The 16,365-nt window shown below is 42.0% G+C and overlaps 1 protein-coding gene across 12 annotated transcripts in view; it reads left to right on the forward strand.

Annotated features, from left to right (window-relative positions):
- ZMIZ1 (zinc finger MIZ-type containing 1) overlaps positions 1 to 16,365 on the forward strand; it is a 369,131-nt gene that overhangs the window by 69,939 nt on the left and 282,827 nt on the right. For all 12 annotated transcript variants that reach the window (XM_053388158.1, XM_053388156.1, XM_053388149.1 and 9 more), the window contains exon 2: positions 8,174 to 8,291. The gene's annotated coding sequence lies outside the window, so the exon portion shown is untranslated. The remainder of the gene's footprint in view (positions 1 to 8,173; positions 8,292 to 16,365) is intronic.

Here is a 16,365-nt window from a genome sequence, read left to right on the forward strand (position 1 = left end):
TACATGAAATATATTCCACCTGCATTAATTCAGAGTCATTTCCCTCAAAAATGTTGCTACCTCCGCGTTTGACTCTGAATTTAACCACAGGCAGAAATTAGCGGCAGCTCCAATCAGCTTGGCCTGCCCTGGACTCCCAAGTGGACATCCAGTTTTAGCGAGAGGCAGATGGTATTTATTTACAAGCATGCCCGCAACACAGCTTGACCGAAAACCTCTATTAATGTGCTCCTAAATTGGCATTTGATAATTTCCAAACCTCATCTTGCTCTTCTCAAAATTCTTCGGACGTTTTTGCCCAGGCAGGAAATTGCCATTCTTCCCTCCCCACTCCCCAAATGTTGTTGTAGATGAAATCCAGTGGCAGCTCTTGCCTTGAGGATGGTGAGCAGGGAGATGAAAGCAGGTGGAATAATTACTGCATGGTGCAGCAGGATCTCTCTCTCTCTCCTTAGGTTAGTTGAGAAGGCAGCATCACACTGTGAAGTTTCCCCCCACCAAGAATATACCTGCAATCATGTCAAGCAGCTCATGATAGTAAGAGGAAATTAATTTCGCTGGCAGCCAATGACTACCTGATTGCAAAGCTGGTTTATGCTTGGAGTGCTCCGTGGTCAGACTTTTGTCCACTGGCTCTGTGAGAAACAGCTGGCAGTCATTATGGGCTGATGGTGGCAGGAAATACAGCTGTGTGGGAAACATAACTGCTACTTCTGGAAAGGATGCATATGGGAAGGAACTGTGGTTTTCGGCAGATCGCAATAATAAAGCAAACTTTCTCAGTTGTCTGCTTTATTAAAAAATATGGACTTTGGTCAAAGTTGCCTCAGCTAGAAAACATGGTTTGCTTTAAACCTCTTAAGCATGTGCGTCTGACTTTTGAAGTAATTGTAAATCCCCTCACCTTTTCGTGATGGGCAGAGTTTAAAGAAGACCTGCCGTAATTGCAACATAAGGAATTGAGATCCACAGAAATGTCAGATATTCTGACACCCGTGAAAGGAGTTGACAGCAGAGCAACAAAAAAGACACCACTTCAAAATACGTTGCTCTGTTATAGATGGAAGCTCCTTTTTTCTGCCAGGGTTATTGTTCTGTAAGTTGCGGACATTGTTTGTAATACCATCAAAATAAAAGATGTTATAGATGGAGGTGGAGCCTGGCAAGGAATGTTCCGCCCAAGTTCTTCTGACAGTAAAAACTCAGCATTGAATCAGAGGCAAGAGTTTTACCTGAAAGGTGGCAGCTTTAGTGGGGCAACTTTATGATGCAGTGATAAAAGACATCTCCCCAGGGTGCTACCTGAGGCACAAAACAGGCAAATATAATACATATTGACAGTTATTTAAAATAGTGTTAAATAATGCAATGCTTGCTTTTTATTATGGAGCTAGTGGAGACTCGGGGGAAAGTGCCACTGCCTTGTATATATTGCTCTGGTGTCTTTGTTACAACCTCCTTTTTTTACTTCTACTAATAGTAGGCTTCATTTAGGTTCACAATAAATGGAATAAATATCTGGATTTTCTCCCCCCACCCTTGTGCATTTACAAACTGTAGCTGCAGTATTTTCCTCTCCCTGTGCCTGTAATGTTTCAGCGTATATGATTATTACTGGATTAGTAAGGCTACGTTGTATAGCAAATATTTTCTTTTGACTTTATTTGTGCTTGCTTCTGATGTATGTAGCATTTATAACTGCATTCTGGCTGACAAAGACAGATCTTCAGGATACACATTTGTTACAAACTAAGACACTGTTACCTGTGTGTCAACCCCCCCCCCCCGCCCCACCCAAAAAGCACCATTTCTAGGTGTAATATTAAAATTGGCTCCTGAATACAGAATAAATGAGTTCTTTCTGCTGGTAAATATTATATAGTACATGCTATGAAAGAAGCATTTTACCAGTTAGGTTGATTGTGCATTCATTTTGGTTTGTTTCCCGGGTTAGAGGATCTTGTGTCAAGCCAGGGTTATCCCACAATTCGCAGTGCATTTTCCTGCCACTTTATTGCAAAAGGTCTGATCTTTGGAGGAAGTGGTTTTTTTGCACAAGACCTCCTAATCAGCTATAATGGTGTAGTTGTGAATTTGTCAGGATGTGAGTGAAAATGGCCATTTTCGGAAGCTCCTTTTGTGACCCCCACCCCCAAAGTTGAGTACTGTACTAAAGGGACTGCGACCTTTCCATTGAAACAGCGCTCGGGCAGATGTAATTGTCATCACTTTTCCTCAGAATTGAAATGTTTTGGCTGAGTAAGATTGACACATGTGTATCATACTGCCTATAGCAGAATTGATATGTGTGCCACTCTGAAGGATGATGTTTTTGTTTTTGACACACAACAGCACTCAGTGTGTCCTGCTCTTCTCAATAAATTTTGTCACACAGCTGTTTTCTACATCTCCCTGCTCTTGCTGAACGTTCATTTTGTTCAGCTTTTTTCTTTTCTTCTCCTTAATAACTGATTTCTTTTAGAATTTTTCCTCAGATCTACTGTTTGCTAATCTGTACACTCACATACACGCCTTGGACGGCCTCTCCTCTTTCTGCTTTTGGCATTTCCCCGCCTTTTTGTAATTCTGTTTTCTGGATACAGTTTCCTGCAGTTATCTTCAATGTTTATACTATTGTACAATGTTACTGTAAGCTTATTTATCATTATTGCCTGTATGGCAACATAGGATCAATTTTGTCTTCTGTTTTATATGCAGTCTGGCATTCCTAGATTAATTTTATTTTTTATATACACCTTTTATGTCACTGCTGTGGACTGTTATTAATGTCTGATGTCTTAAAGCAGAATTGAATGGGCCATTTTTTATTTATTTTTCCTTATTGCTGTCTCTACATTCCCAGCTTGTTTTTGATTTGAGAACAAATTTGCATATGCTTCGTTGTACTATATAAATTTCTTCCACATCTCCTTAATAGTATATTTATACAATGCTCTCTTCTGCTTCCCTTCACTCTATTGTATGAATCTTCTACATTGTTTTTTCCTCCCCCCTCTCACTCTTTTGATATATTTCCAAAACACAGTCTATCTTTTTTAAAAAACGCCCCCCCCCCAACTTCTGTCAGTCTTTCTTGGATTATTATTAGTGCCGGGTAACTAAACCGAAATTTAAAACATTTCTTCTAGCCTTGTTTTTGCAGTGTGTGTATGTGAACACCATTTTGTACTCTTAAGAATACACAATCTCTTTACCCCATTTATCAGATACACATCATTTTTCTCTCTCCCCCCTCCCCATGGGAAGTCTGTCCATTTGGAGGGCACCTGTTTTACTTAATTGAACATATTAAAATAATATTATCAAAAATGTAGATGAAAAGGTAGAAATCAGATTCTCAGAGGCTTAGTGAGGGCAGCTGGCCAGGCAGAGTGACACTGTTGCTGTTTTTAACTGACCCAGAACCCATATCCTAATATACTGTATAGGATGTTGCATTGGATATTGCTGGCGAGGAAGAATTTTTTTTTATAAAAGTGACCACTCTTCAGTGCAATTGGATTTAGCAGCCATGACTGACCTGAATTCATCATAGTGCTTGTCTCTTGCAGTGAGCGAGGGGTGGCAGGAACATGTAACATTGGTTGCCTGCCTTGGCATAATTCATAACAGCACCGAGCCTGTCAGTGCATCTGGTGTGAAGCTGAGGATACTTCGAATGGTGTCCTCAGTGGTTGTGGAGTTCGTTATTGCAAGAGGTTATGCTTCAGCTTTTCTTCTGAGCTGTGTGTTTATTTGGGGAGGGTTTTTAGTGCTACAGTGTAGGTGTAAGGGTTGATTTTAGTGAAATACACATATTTGGTATATTTTTAGTGACACATAAAAGCTGAAATGTTTTGTGAGCTGTTGTGAGCCTACAGGGGTGATGGTGGGCTATAAATCTGAATAAGGGAATCTTAAGTGCTGCCAAACCCACATTCAAAAAGCACCTGATTTAATTTTGGTTCTCTGGGTCCAAGCTCTGACCAGAAATTACCCTGCTCAGCATGAGCTCTAATGAAATCCTGGCTCATGCTGGTTTGGCTGCAGGCTCATTTTTGCTAATGGTATGGCTTAGGAAAATGATTGGACTAAACCCATTAGAAAAATTTACAGTTGCGGATCTTTGTAGGAGGATTGTGAACACAGCTGTCTTCTCTTCAATTATCGCTTAAATTTGATTAGATTGAACCTTTGGGTTCTCTTGTCATGCTTAACATGCTGTTCTCTAATTTTTGTTTGCTTGCTTGTGGTACGCTGGGTGTCTGCGCATATAGGTGTGTGGCTTAACAAACTGAACTTCCATAGTCTTGCAAGTTGGTGGGAAACGGGTTGGTTTGTAGGGTACATCAAGCAGAACCTTCAACAAAATTATGCAGTGCAGTTCAGGACTCCTGCCAGTCCGTTCCATTATTCTCTGCTTCTCCCTGGCCCTCTATTTTCCATCTCCTCCAACAGTCAGTCAGCATTTCATGCTCACTAAGTATGCTCAGTTCTCATTGGACTGTTTCCAATTGAGGGAGGCGTTTCTCCCCTAAAGGTTTTGGGTGTGGGTGGTGCTGTTTTGGCTTCATAAAGACTGCATCAGAGAACAGAGTTAGCACTATGGCACAATGTAAAATGTCTCAGTGTGCATGGCCCCAAACACTGAATTCTATCACCCTCTCCCAGTTTGTCATTCCCACCCAACCAAGCCAATAAGCATTATATTGCTATTGCACACGCCTGGACTTCACTTCGCAAGAGACACCACAGCATAGCTGTCAACGTTTCCCTTTTTAAAAGGGAAATTCCCTTATTCCGAATAGGATTCCTCTCAAGAAAAGGGAAAAGTTGACAGCTATGCACCACATTCTCATGTATAGGTGGGTGATGGCATTTTGGCTGTAAAGTAACTGACACTTGGAGAATGGAGGTCACTTTATGTATATATGATGGTATGGGGCCAGCCCTTTAATTCACATCACATTTGATTTTACCATTTATAGTTAATGTTGCTTGGATCTAAATTGTGGATGTTGTTTAACAGAATCATCTTTATTCTGACCCAGGTTTTCAACACTAAATAGAAAAGGGTGACTACTTTGTCAAGGCATATCTGCATGACAAACTTAACCTAGTTTAATAACCCCTTGTCATGGCTGGATCACTTCCTATTGAGATTTAGGCTTTCAGAGGCTTTTTTCTCTCCATAAAGGCGGGGGACCCAGAGGCTGATAGTTCTGATTGGTTTGCAGATATAGTGGTGCCTCAGTTTACGAACTTAATCTGTTCCTGAAGTCCATTCTTAAACTGAATCCATTCTTAAACCAAGCCGCGCTTTCCCTAATTAGGCCTCTCGCCGCCAGTGCCCTTCCACTATTTGGTTTTCGTTTGTAGACTGAGGTAAAATTTGCAAACTGGAACATTATTTCCAATTTTGTGGAGTTCGTAAACCAAATAGTTCGTAAACAGGACTGTTTGTAAACCGAGGTACCACTGCGTATCCCTGGGATTTTCTAGCCTAGTGCTTCTCAAACTTATTGATTGATTGATTGATTGAATTTATATACCACCCTATACCCTGAGGTCTCAGGGCGGTTCACAGAAAAAATCGAAATAAAAACCCCAATATATAGAATCAAAATAAAAACAACCCCCCCCCCAAAAAAGAGTCACATTTTTAAATGGCATAGAATGTCAGTCGGATCAACCAAAGGCCTGGTTAAAAAGGAATGTTTTTGCCTGGTGCCTAAAGGTGTATAATGAAGGCGCCAGGCGAACTTCTCTGGGGAGAGCATTCCACAGACGGGGAGCCACTGCAGAGAAGAACCGTCTTCAGAGGCAGCCCTACATATAACACATTGCAATAATCTAACCTTCTTCTACCTTATCTGTTGTGATGGACTAGCAACCTTTCTCCCCCAGCGTACCAGGGGTCTGGTCTGTCTGTCTGACTCCAGCTGCAAAAGCTGAGGCCACTGAACAGAATCTTGGGCTGGGGTTGGGGTGCTGCCGTGGGTGAGGGTTGTTGCTGTTATCGATACTAAGTTTGTGTTTCTTTGTTTTAGATCTTATTATGATTGATGTGGAAATTGTTTTATTTGGGCATTTAATTTCTTGCCACCTTGAGCATGGTTTTAACTCTGGAAGAACAATTACCGTATTTTTCTCTCTATAAGACGCACCAGACTACAAGACACACCTAGTTTTTGGAGGAGGAAAGCAAGAAAAAAAATATTCTGAATCTCAGAAGCCAGTACAGCAAGAGGGATCGCTGCACAGTAAAAGCAGCAATCCCTCTTGCTGTTCTGGCTTCTGTGATAGCTACGCAGCCTGCATTCGCTCCATAAGATGCACACACATTTCCCCTTACTTTTTAGGAGGGAAAAAGTGAGTCTTATAGAGCAAAAAATACGCTACTTTGTGCTGACTCCATTGCATCCTCTTTGTGCCATACAGCAGAGTTTTCTCTGGTGGTGCCAAGCCTTTTACATGCTGGTCCAAAGGCACCTGTGGAACTGAAAGCGGCCCACTGTGTTTTTTGTGTGTGAAGCATTTCAGGTTGCTTAAATATGCCCCAATGGTGATTCTGTTGATGAACCTTGAAAGGTATCCAGAGCACCGTTTGATCCAGCTTTGTTGGATGAGTTACATTCGGTGCAGCTCAAGGTTGTGGACAAGGTGCTTGGATGAGTATGGGTGACCACTTGTATTCTTGATCCTTGATCCTCATAACTGATAAGATTGAGTAGGATATGGAGACAGCTGTTTAAGCCAAGGAGATGATGATTGTCTGTATATGGGAGGGGTCATTGCCCTTAATGGTTGTGCAGATTAGTTCCAGGGACAAAGACCAAATGAATGGGCAGCAGTGACTGTGGCAGAAGGAGGCCCCATTCTGAGGGAGGCCCACTGAGGGATTCCCAAATGCCTGTAGTGGACACTGGTTCTAAGGATTACTGGAACCATATTTGTGAAGTGATGAGAATATTTGTGATGCGCTGTAAGGATGCTTAGTAGGTAGTATCTTTCCTCTCTTTTTCTTCTCTGATAGATGGGAGACTAACACTGCAATCCTAGCCCTATTTACCTGGGAGTAAGCCCCACCAAATTCCATGGGACACATTTCTAAGTAGACAAGGTTAGGATTGTGCTGTAAAACCTACAAATGTTGAGGCACTTTAGATTTAACTAGCACAGCAATTATAAACTGGCTCTGCCACCTAGGTATCTGTGTAATTTTTTTCTGTCTAAGGTCATGGGAGACTTCATCATAATATCGCCTAAAGCATCTTAGTGTTATAACAGTTTAATTGAGAGGGATGTATCACTGATTACACTGTCTGTCTCGGCTCTTTTACTTGCGTTTTTATTATGTCAACACTGGTCAGTTTGGGAAAGTTGAGTTGCCATTTGGTTCATTGATTGGGGTGCTGCATTGGTGAGGCTCTCCCTGGGTGGCCTTAGGGAAGAAGCCACCATTACTCAGCGTCAGTTCCCCATCTGTAAAATCAGAATATTAATGACTTACCTCTTAAGATTTTGGCAGGGATGACTAAGAGAATGGTCATAAAGCACTTTGCATATATGTGTAATCCCTCAACTCACGAAGTAAGTCCTCAACTCACATAGGGATTACATTCTAGGGGTTGTGCCTAAAGCCAGAATTGCATATAGTCAAAACACAATGGGTGCAATGGCATGTGTGATTGCCAAAGTCTTTTTCCTCCTGGACCCCTACCCCCTTTCCACCCGCTCTATCTATCTATCTATCTATCTATTGCATAAAGCTAAATATTCACAAGTTAAATGCACGTGTTGAGGGTTCTCTCTCTCTCTCTCTCTCTCTCTCTCTCTCTCTCTCTCTGTGTGTGTGTGTGTGTGTGTGTGTGAAATATATATAAACACTTTGGCCTGCCTAACAGAGGTAAGACATTTGTTAAGGTACTTCTACAACAATTAGCTAACTGAAATTTGGTCTTGAAGATCCATACAACTTTAAATAGTTCAATCTAAAATGCGTTAAAATGTGTGTTATCGATACAGTAATAAGATAGGATCTTTGTAGTATTGAGTCCCAGCCTATGTTGTGTTATCATTGTTTCCATTTTTAGTGGTTATCATATGCTCCATCAAAAGACCTGGAAAGGGATAGCTAACTACTTTCTTTTTTTCCATATGTTTCTATTAGGAAAAACCTTGTGCATTGTGGATTCAGGCATCGCTTCCAGCTCCCTTCCACCTTTTCTCCCTGTTTGTTAAGAGCTCCTGTAAGCTAATTGATGGTGACCTCTTCAGAGAGTTAAAAGGTAATTATTTGCCCGTTTAGGTGTTCTGCCTGTTAAGTTTCTTCCTGTTAAGTTGTTCTCATGGGGCAGGGAAGAGCAATGAATGAGGTCTAGATTAGTTTGTGTAGAAATTTTTATTCATATGTCACTTCTGAGCTTACATTAATTGCTGTCCCTCCCTTTACAATATTTAATACTTTTTATGTATTAGGAGGCAGTGCTCTTGATACATTTTGTACACACATTCCAGTTTGTATTCCTTGCATGGACAGCATTCCTTTCGAGGGCTAGTATAGACATCATGCTGGGAGATCATTCAGAATCATGAGGTTCCTGCTCTCCTCTTCTCTCCAGCAAAATATTTTCTCTGCTGGTTCTAACTAGATTTCCTTAACTAGCTTCCAATCCTAGCTAAGGGGGACCCTGGTGAACATTTTTCATGGTTAGCTGAGATGCTGATGTAAATCTTAAGTGGAAGAGAGGCACTTAGTGGAACGGGCTGCCTCTTACCAAAGCCTGCTCCCACATCTTAAGCAGGGTGGTCAGTAGTGGCAGTTATTACTTCAGTTTGCATGCTACTTTTCCACGCAAATCTTCCAAAAGTGACTCACAACACATCAGCAGCCAAACAACAGCAAAACTAATACACTATTATAGTGAATAGTCTTACACCAACTCACTTCAAAACATATAACACCCAAATATACAGTTCATTTTTATTGATTAGAAACAGAATTATTTAACAAAATAACACTGCCTTCCAAAATATTTGGTCCAGAATAAACTCATCAAACTTTTTCCTCATAAAACTATATCCCCCTTCACATATATTTGAAGGTCAAGGAAGGCCCACTAAATATCTTTACATTTATTCAGAATTTCTCTTTTTATACAAGTCATTTCCTCATTGGTGGCAAATTCCTTAAAAAGTATTTGCTTCAGGATTTGTAAAGAAAAAGTGTTTTTCTTTAGACATGTGACAGGGCAACTTATTTTCCCTTTAATACCTTGCAAGGTCAGCAAATCAAACTTTGAATTATGAGCAATCTGCCTAGTAGTGGGATCTTCTGCTGATACTTACGTCTTCACAGATTGTCAGTGAAATAATTTCTCGAGACCGAGGGATGCCAACAACCACAATTTATAGAAGTTTAAATGCAAAAAGCAATCGGCAAAATAAAACATTACAAACAAAATTCAATTACAAAAAGACAAGCAGAATAACTAACAGCAAGGCAAATATTATCTGAAACAAAAGAACAACTTTACAAGTATAAGTTAAATACAAAAATACGAAAAAGAAATCCAGGTATAAAGTATCATTAGCAACTAGACAAAATAACTGAGCAGAAGCTACAACCTGTCCCAGAGTAACATATCCCAAACACATCCTTCACATTCCCTTACATACAATGCACACTCTCAAGCATTCCCACCAGCCATACACATGAAAACCCCCAGCTCGGCATTTATCACAGACTGTTTCCTCTACTAGCCGCTGACATGAATTGCGAATGCATGTAAAGTGAGCTAATAATTATTTTTGTTGGCTATTTAACTTTGGTGCACTTAATTTCCGTAGCTAACCCACCCATTTATCATTGCCATCCTTCTCCACTTTGCCCCTCTGAAGCCTTTGCAGGGTTCCCATTTTGTAGGCAAGATGTGTAAATGTATTATATGCCTGATTATACTGGGCAGGTGTTTTTTGTTTTTTGAGAGGGATGTTCTCAAGGGTACCAGAGGGGAATCCTGGATTTGACACTTGGTTTTCCACAAGGGTCCTTCTGAAAATCCTGTCCATAATCCTTTCCAAGCATTAAGAAGCATTCCTTTTAACCGTTTGCAATATTGGGAAGGAAAGAGCAACACTTCTGGTAATAAGGGAAGTAATTTGTAATTGTGCACTTTCAGTAGGAGATATATATATATATATATATATATATATATATATATATATATATTATTATTATTATCACCCCAACATACTTTGGGTGTCAAGTTGCATAGAAGCAGGTGAATATGGAAAAGTCTTTCCGCTTGGTTCACAGTGAAGAAGATGGGAGGTGAGGAAAAATACTATTCAGCATCTTATAGCTGGTCATTTGTGTACTAGAACAGAGCATCAGGCTTTATAGGACTAGCCCTTCTTTGAGAAGCATTTGGGAACCAGCTGGCGAATTGAAGGCTTCTTCCAGAGCCAACTGGATTTCCCTGAAGCTCATGCCATGTAATTACCTGTCTGTTGCTTTGTCTCTTACTTCCTTATGCAAGAATGTGTGCCAAATTTGCAGGAGACTTAATCTGCAGAGAGAGAGAGAGAGAGAGAGAGAGAGAGAGAGAGAGAGAGAAGGCAAATATGTCCCTCCCTTTCTCACACTCTTAAAACAAAAACAAAAAAGCACCCACCACCCAACTGATCCCCAAAGTCTTGACTAAAACTACAAGGTTCTTTCTGCTTTAGTCAGGTAGTCCATGAACCACAGAGACTGGAAGGAGCTGAAAAGGTTTGGGGGGAAAGGGAGAAAAAATGCTGATCTGAAGGAGCAAATTTGTAAGACTGAAATTCATTCAGACTGGAGCTGTGTCTGGAATTGGTAACTAGATGAGTGAGTGTGCATGTCTGGGCTGATCTGCGTACCTGGGTGGCAGCTCTTGCAAAAATCTAGCATCACCAGGAGAGTTCATTTCTAGTTCTTGGGTCCTTTGAAGCTGCCGCAAAATCATACAGGTGAGACTATCCACGTTTTTGAGCTTCTGGTGCCTGGTTTACTAGTTTCTAACCAGGGTCCCTCCAGTTCTCTGGCATTCTGCTGACAATACCACTTATTTGAAGTCCTATATTCAACTAGCAAGTTCATTGTTCAAGTGAGGATTCTTATGTAGCCAAAGTGGCTAGGGATGCAGAGAGGAATTAGCAGTTCGCAAAACAATATACAACCTGAGATCCCTCAAAATTAGCACTTTTCCAAATTTTGCAGTGCAGTTCTCCAATCAAAAAGTGTGTGCTAGAAATCATGTATTAGGGGAAAGTCCACATAAGAATTCATGTATTGCACATACAGAGTTCAATAGATTATGGGGAAGTGTGTATAGAAGGAGAAATATATCCTAAAAGGCTGGTGCATTTTCAGGTCATCTTTTTAAACAAAACAATTGCAGACTGACTGATTGAGCAGGGATATAAGTAAGGTGGTCCGTGAGATACCCTGTTAAGGGCATTCTAAATAAATGCAAGAACCATGATCCTGGCCTGGTAGCATAGGGGCAGCCTGTGCAAGCTTTTGGGCACTAGTGTTGTGTGCTGGCAATAGACCAGGCATAGGCAAACTCCAGCCCTCCAGATGTTTGGGACTACAACTCCCATCATCCCTGACCACTGGTTCTGTTAGCTAGGGGTGATGGGAATTGTAGTCCCAAAACATCTGGAGGGCCGGAGTTTGCCTATGCCTGCAATAGACTGTTCATATCTAGCCACAATGTTTTGCATCAGCTGGACATAGGCCTAAGGTTAGCCTTCCCACCCCAGCACATTGCAATAAAGCCTTGAGTCTACTGATGCAGGAATCACCATGGCCAGGCTATCCCTGTTCAAGAGTGGCCATAGTTGGCATACCAAAAAAGCACTTCTAGTCACCAAGTCTACCTGAGCCTCCAGTGACAAAGATGGCTCAAGGGGGATGCCCAAACTGACCATCTAGAACATGGACTGCCCAGTCTCCCAAGCACAGGATCCACCAATCCACAGTGCCTCCATTTCCCCAGGGTTCAAGCTCAGTTTACCGGCCCTCATCCAGTTCACCACTGTTTGCAGACTATGGTCCACATCATGCACAGCCTCTCCTGACCCAGATGTTATGGAGAAGCAGAGCTGTATGTCAGCATTGTATTGTACTGTGGCGGTGGCGCGCGTGTGTGTGTGTAGAATCTGAAGGAGCAGGCAGAAACCTCTTGAGACATTTGGCTGAGCTCCTGGGCTTCCATAGCGCACATGTGAGCAAGCAGCAGCCCTATGGCCACATCTTCCCTCAGTGTAATCTGAAAAATGGTGGCTTTGGGTGAGAGAGGTGGCAGAGATGAAAAGGGAGAGGTGGCAGAGAGTGAAAAGGGCTGATCCTGCCCAGTGCTTGTATGTAGAACTCTACCAACTGACAGATTACCCCCTGAAAAAATATGGCCCTTGATGAAGACAAGGGTGCCAGTCCCTGTCACAGGATGATCTGGGAAACAGATGGCATATGCAGGGGACTTAAATGTATCCGTACTCTATTAGGAGGGACATTTACCATTTTTACCATCATAAGTACTTCGTTCAGAATTTTAAAAAATCACTATCTTTCACTTTTTTAAAACACAAATGAAGTATTTTCTTCTTCTTAACCTTCGTTTATATCTCTGCAATCTCCAAACTGAAAGGTGATACTGCTTCTAGCTAACATATTTTAGGTGTGTGACACTCTGGTATGTTAAGCAGTGTCTCTAATAACTTATCTTTTGGTGTGGTAAGCCTGCTTTGTTTGTGTTTTTCTGTGCTGTTACATAAATCAAGTGCAGCGTTCCGAAAGCTTAGAGCAGCCTTTCAGCGGGATATTTACTTAGTGTTTGGATTTTGTTTTAAACCAAACCTTTGAGATAACTTTGAAGTTGAAATTCCTAATTGGGCAAGCACAAACCATTTCTGAGGGCACTTGCAGCAATGTAGGGCTGTCTTCTCAGTGATCATTTGCCGATAACAACAAATATTTATGTGTGAGTTGGGTGTGTGGTTTAAGGTCACCATTATGTATAGACAGCTAGCATTTGCATAGTGTTTTCTCTACAAAGTGAAACTTGTAAAAACTTGTAAAATTCAGAATTCAAGCCTGATAGAAATTCCACAAGCATCACCATAAGATTAGCCTTGCTGCATATGGGAAGTAACATATAAGCTTTGCTAAGATCCTTGGCAAATTTCAGTCCCTTGCCGTGACCTAGTTATTTCGTTGCTTTCCATTGCTAAGAATGTGCTATGTATTTTTCCTTTGCTGCTCATCTTTAAAATTAAGGATGTATGGCACCACCCCCACAAGCCAAATATTTCACTAGTCTTCTTGGTTTTCTTTTTTTGCTTCCCTTTTATATTCCTAAAAGGTTTCATCTCAGCAGGAGTCTCCAGATTTGACTCAAAAACACTTTAGCTAAAGCTGGTGGCATTTTCTATTGAGAGTGACCCACAGATCACTAGACTGCCATTGTCTTGTACTTACTAACACAGGGGTCCCCAAACTAAGGCCCGCGGGCCGGATAAGGCCCGAGGGTCTCGTTTATCCGGCCCACGGCAACTGCCGCTGCCCGCTCTTACCAGCGCTGCGCGGCGCGGCTGTCCACTTCTGGGTCGGAGGAGCACCGGAAATAGCTTGTGCACATGCACAGGCATTACTTGCGCATGCACAAGCGTTATTTCTGGTGCACAACTGGGTCGGAGGAGGCCCTTGCAAATGCGCACAAGCTATTTCCGGTGCTCCTGTGACCCGGAAGTGCGCTGGAAATAGCGTGTACACACGCGTATGGGCACACGCTCCCCTGCCCTCCGGCCCACCATGCAATCGGTGCTGGAGACACCAGCCCAAGGCGCAGTAAGTTTGCTGACCCCTGTACTAACAGGTATAAGCGTAACTGTGGTTAACAAGAAGATGAGCTCTGAGCTGGGAAGTCCCTGGTCAAAACCTTACTTGGATGCAAATGTACCAGGTGGCCTTGGATAAAAGCAGCTGTTGAGCCAGTTCACACACAGTGCTAAGGTAAATCATGCCTTAGCAAGAACTAGCAAATGTGTAGGCTCCCAAAATGAAGGTTGTGACCACTGCACCCTTTCCCCCTCCTGCTGCAGCTGTGTTACCCAAGGTTAAGCTGTGGTTAGTCTTAGAATTATGCTCTAACCCAATCTTGTGTTTTGTCTCATTCCAGACATACATATCATGAGCAGGAAGCCAAAGTTTATTCTTTGTTCACAGCTCCTGCTTCATTCCAGAGAGACAAACTATTAGTTGCTAATGGCTTCCCTCCAGACACAGAGGGGTCTGTTTTCCTGAGGTTGCACTGAGCCTCAGCAAGGCATTTCACTGCTTTCTGAATACCTCTGGGGCTCAGTACAACAGGGGGTGAGCCCATTCCCCTTTCAGCTGGAGAGTAAAGTAGGGAGAGACTTGCCCTTGTGGCTGTACTGGGCCCTGGCCATGTTGGAGTGCCTCCAAAGCTCAGTGTGATGTGATCGGCCCACCTTGAATAGTGGAGGCAGCATGAGTGGTGAACACAGGCCTTGGTCAGCTCCCAAAGCCAGCCATAATTTGCAGCACTTTGCTTACAAGTCTATTGATTACTAAGATAATGTTTGTAGGTTTTGCAATTGCAATGTATCATATGATTTTTTGTTAATGAATTAGAAGTGTAGATCTGTCTAGGTGTCCTGTGGTGTGTGTGGATATAGATCACACCACTACAAACAGTGTCTACCCTGAATCCATGACTAGGGAAAACAAAACTGTGGAGATTAAATGGGCAAGTTTCTTTTCCTTTATCACCCATAGAGGTCTGTCTTGATTATTCTTTCTTGCCAGTACAAGATAAATATGCAGTTCTGATGGAATCTGCAGGGTGAAAAACATCACTCCATCTGTGGTCTACATATGAGCTGGAGAAGTTTGTGTACTTAAGTTGCCTGCTTTGTTCTTTATAGGAGAGGGATCACAGGAAGGGAATAATGTGTATGTCCATCATCTGTCCCCAGTTACTCTCATCAATTTGTGACACAACAACTCCTATAGCATGGGAACGGAGAAAGAGAGAAATAATTTCTTAATCCTGCTGCTGACATATGTCATTTTGTAATGAGATGCCAGCAGTGCTGAATTCAAAGGCAGCAACTGAGTTTTGTTCACCATTTAAGTCGCCTGGCTTGAGCCCCATAGTTTCCTAAATTCTACTGTGTGGTTTTTCATTTGTGATACAGAGTTTATAGCCATTTCCTTGTATAAAAGCACTGCCATGAAAGAAGTGGTCATAGTTTCTTGGTGAGTAACCTCCAATTTTCCGCACATCAAAAAAAAAAAAAAGAATGTAGGAGGCCTCTTTTAGGATTCCACCCCCCACCCCCACTTTATTATTTACTTTCAGAGAGCATGAGGGCAGTTCATATGGGATTTTCAGTGGTCTCCTATCCAGGCACCAGGTCAGCCATGCTACAGCAGTGGGTACTCCTGGGATATGCAGAGTAAAAAAATTAAAAAGTTTTTTTAAAACACCTCTGCTTTAGGCATGACAATGTCATAAAGCCAGCACTGGTTAAAGTGCTCGATCAATCAGAAGTTCAGTGAGTTGCTTTGGGTAAGCTCCTGTCTCTCAACCTGTTGTATTTCACAGGGTTGCTAGCATAACATGGGATAAGACCTGGTGTGGGATACTGTTTCAGGCAGGGGTATAGCTAACCTGTTGCCCTCCAGATCTTGGACTAAAACTCCCATCATCCTTGAACTCTGGTTATGCTGGCTGGGACTGATGGAGTCCAACATCTAGATCAGGCTTCCTCAAACTCGGCCCTCCAAATGTTTTGAAACTACAATTGCCATCACCCCTGACCACTGGTCCTGCTAGCTAGGGATCATGGGAGTTGTAGCCCAAAAACTTCTGGAGGGCCGAGTTTGAGGAAGCCTGATCTAGATGACCACAGATTGGCCACCTCTGGTCTAAGAAAAAAGACTGGATCAGGAAGTTCACATATTCCTCTGCCATGGAAGACAGCCGCCTCCCGAGACGGGAGACCACTTCCTGTCTGAAATATGGCAGTAACAAACTTTACCTACCTTACAACGTTATTGGAAGGATTACAACTCAATACTGTATGCGAAGTTTCTTGAACATTCAAAAGCATTTACCCGTATACCTTAAGCATTATCTCTTCACTAGAAATATATACCACCTTCCATGTAAGTATCTCTGTGTATACATCACATTAAAAACTCCAAAGATATATAGTGAAACAACAAATGGGGAAACAATGATCAGAAAAAATGTCTGCGTGAAATATTTTTATAACCTGCGGTATGTTGGGATAAACTGC

Source organism: Podarcis raffonei, chromosome 5 (genome assembly GCF_027172205.1).
Source record: "Podarcis raffonei isolate rPodRaf1 chromosome 5, rPodRaf1.pri, whole genome shotgun sequence".
Taxonomy (NCBI): Eukaryota; Metazoa; Chordata; class Lepidosauria; order Squamata; family Lacertidae; genus Podarcis; species Podarcis raffonei.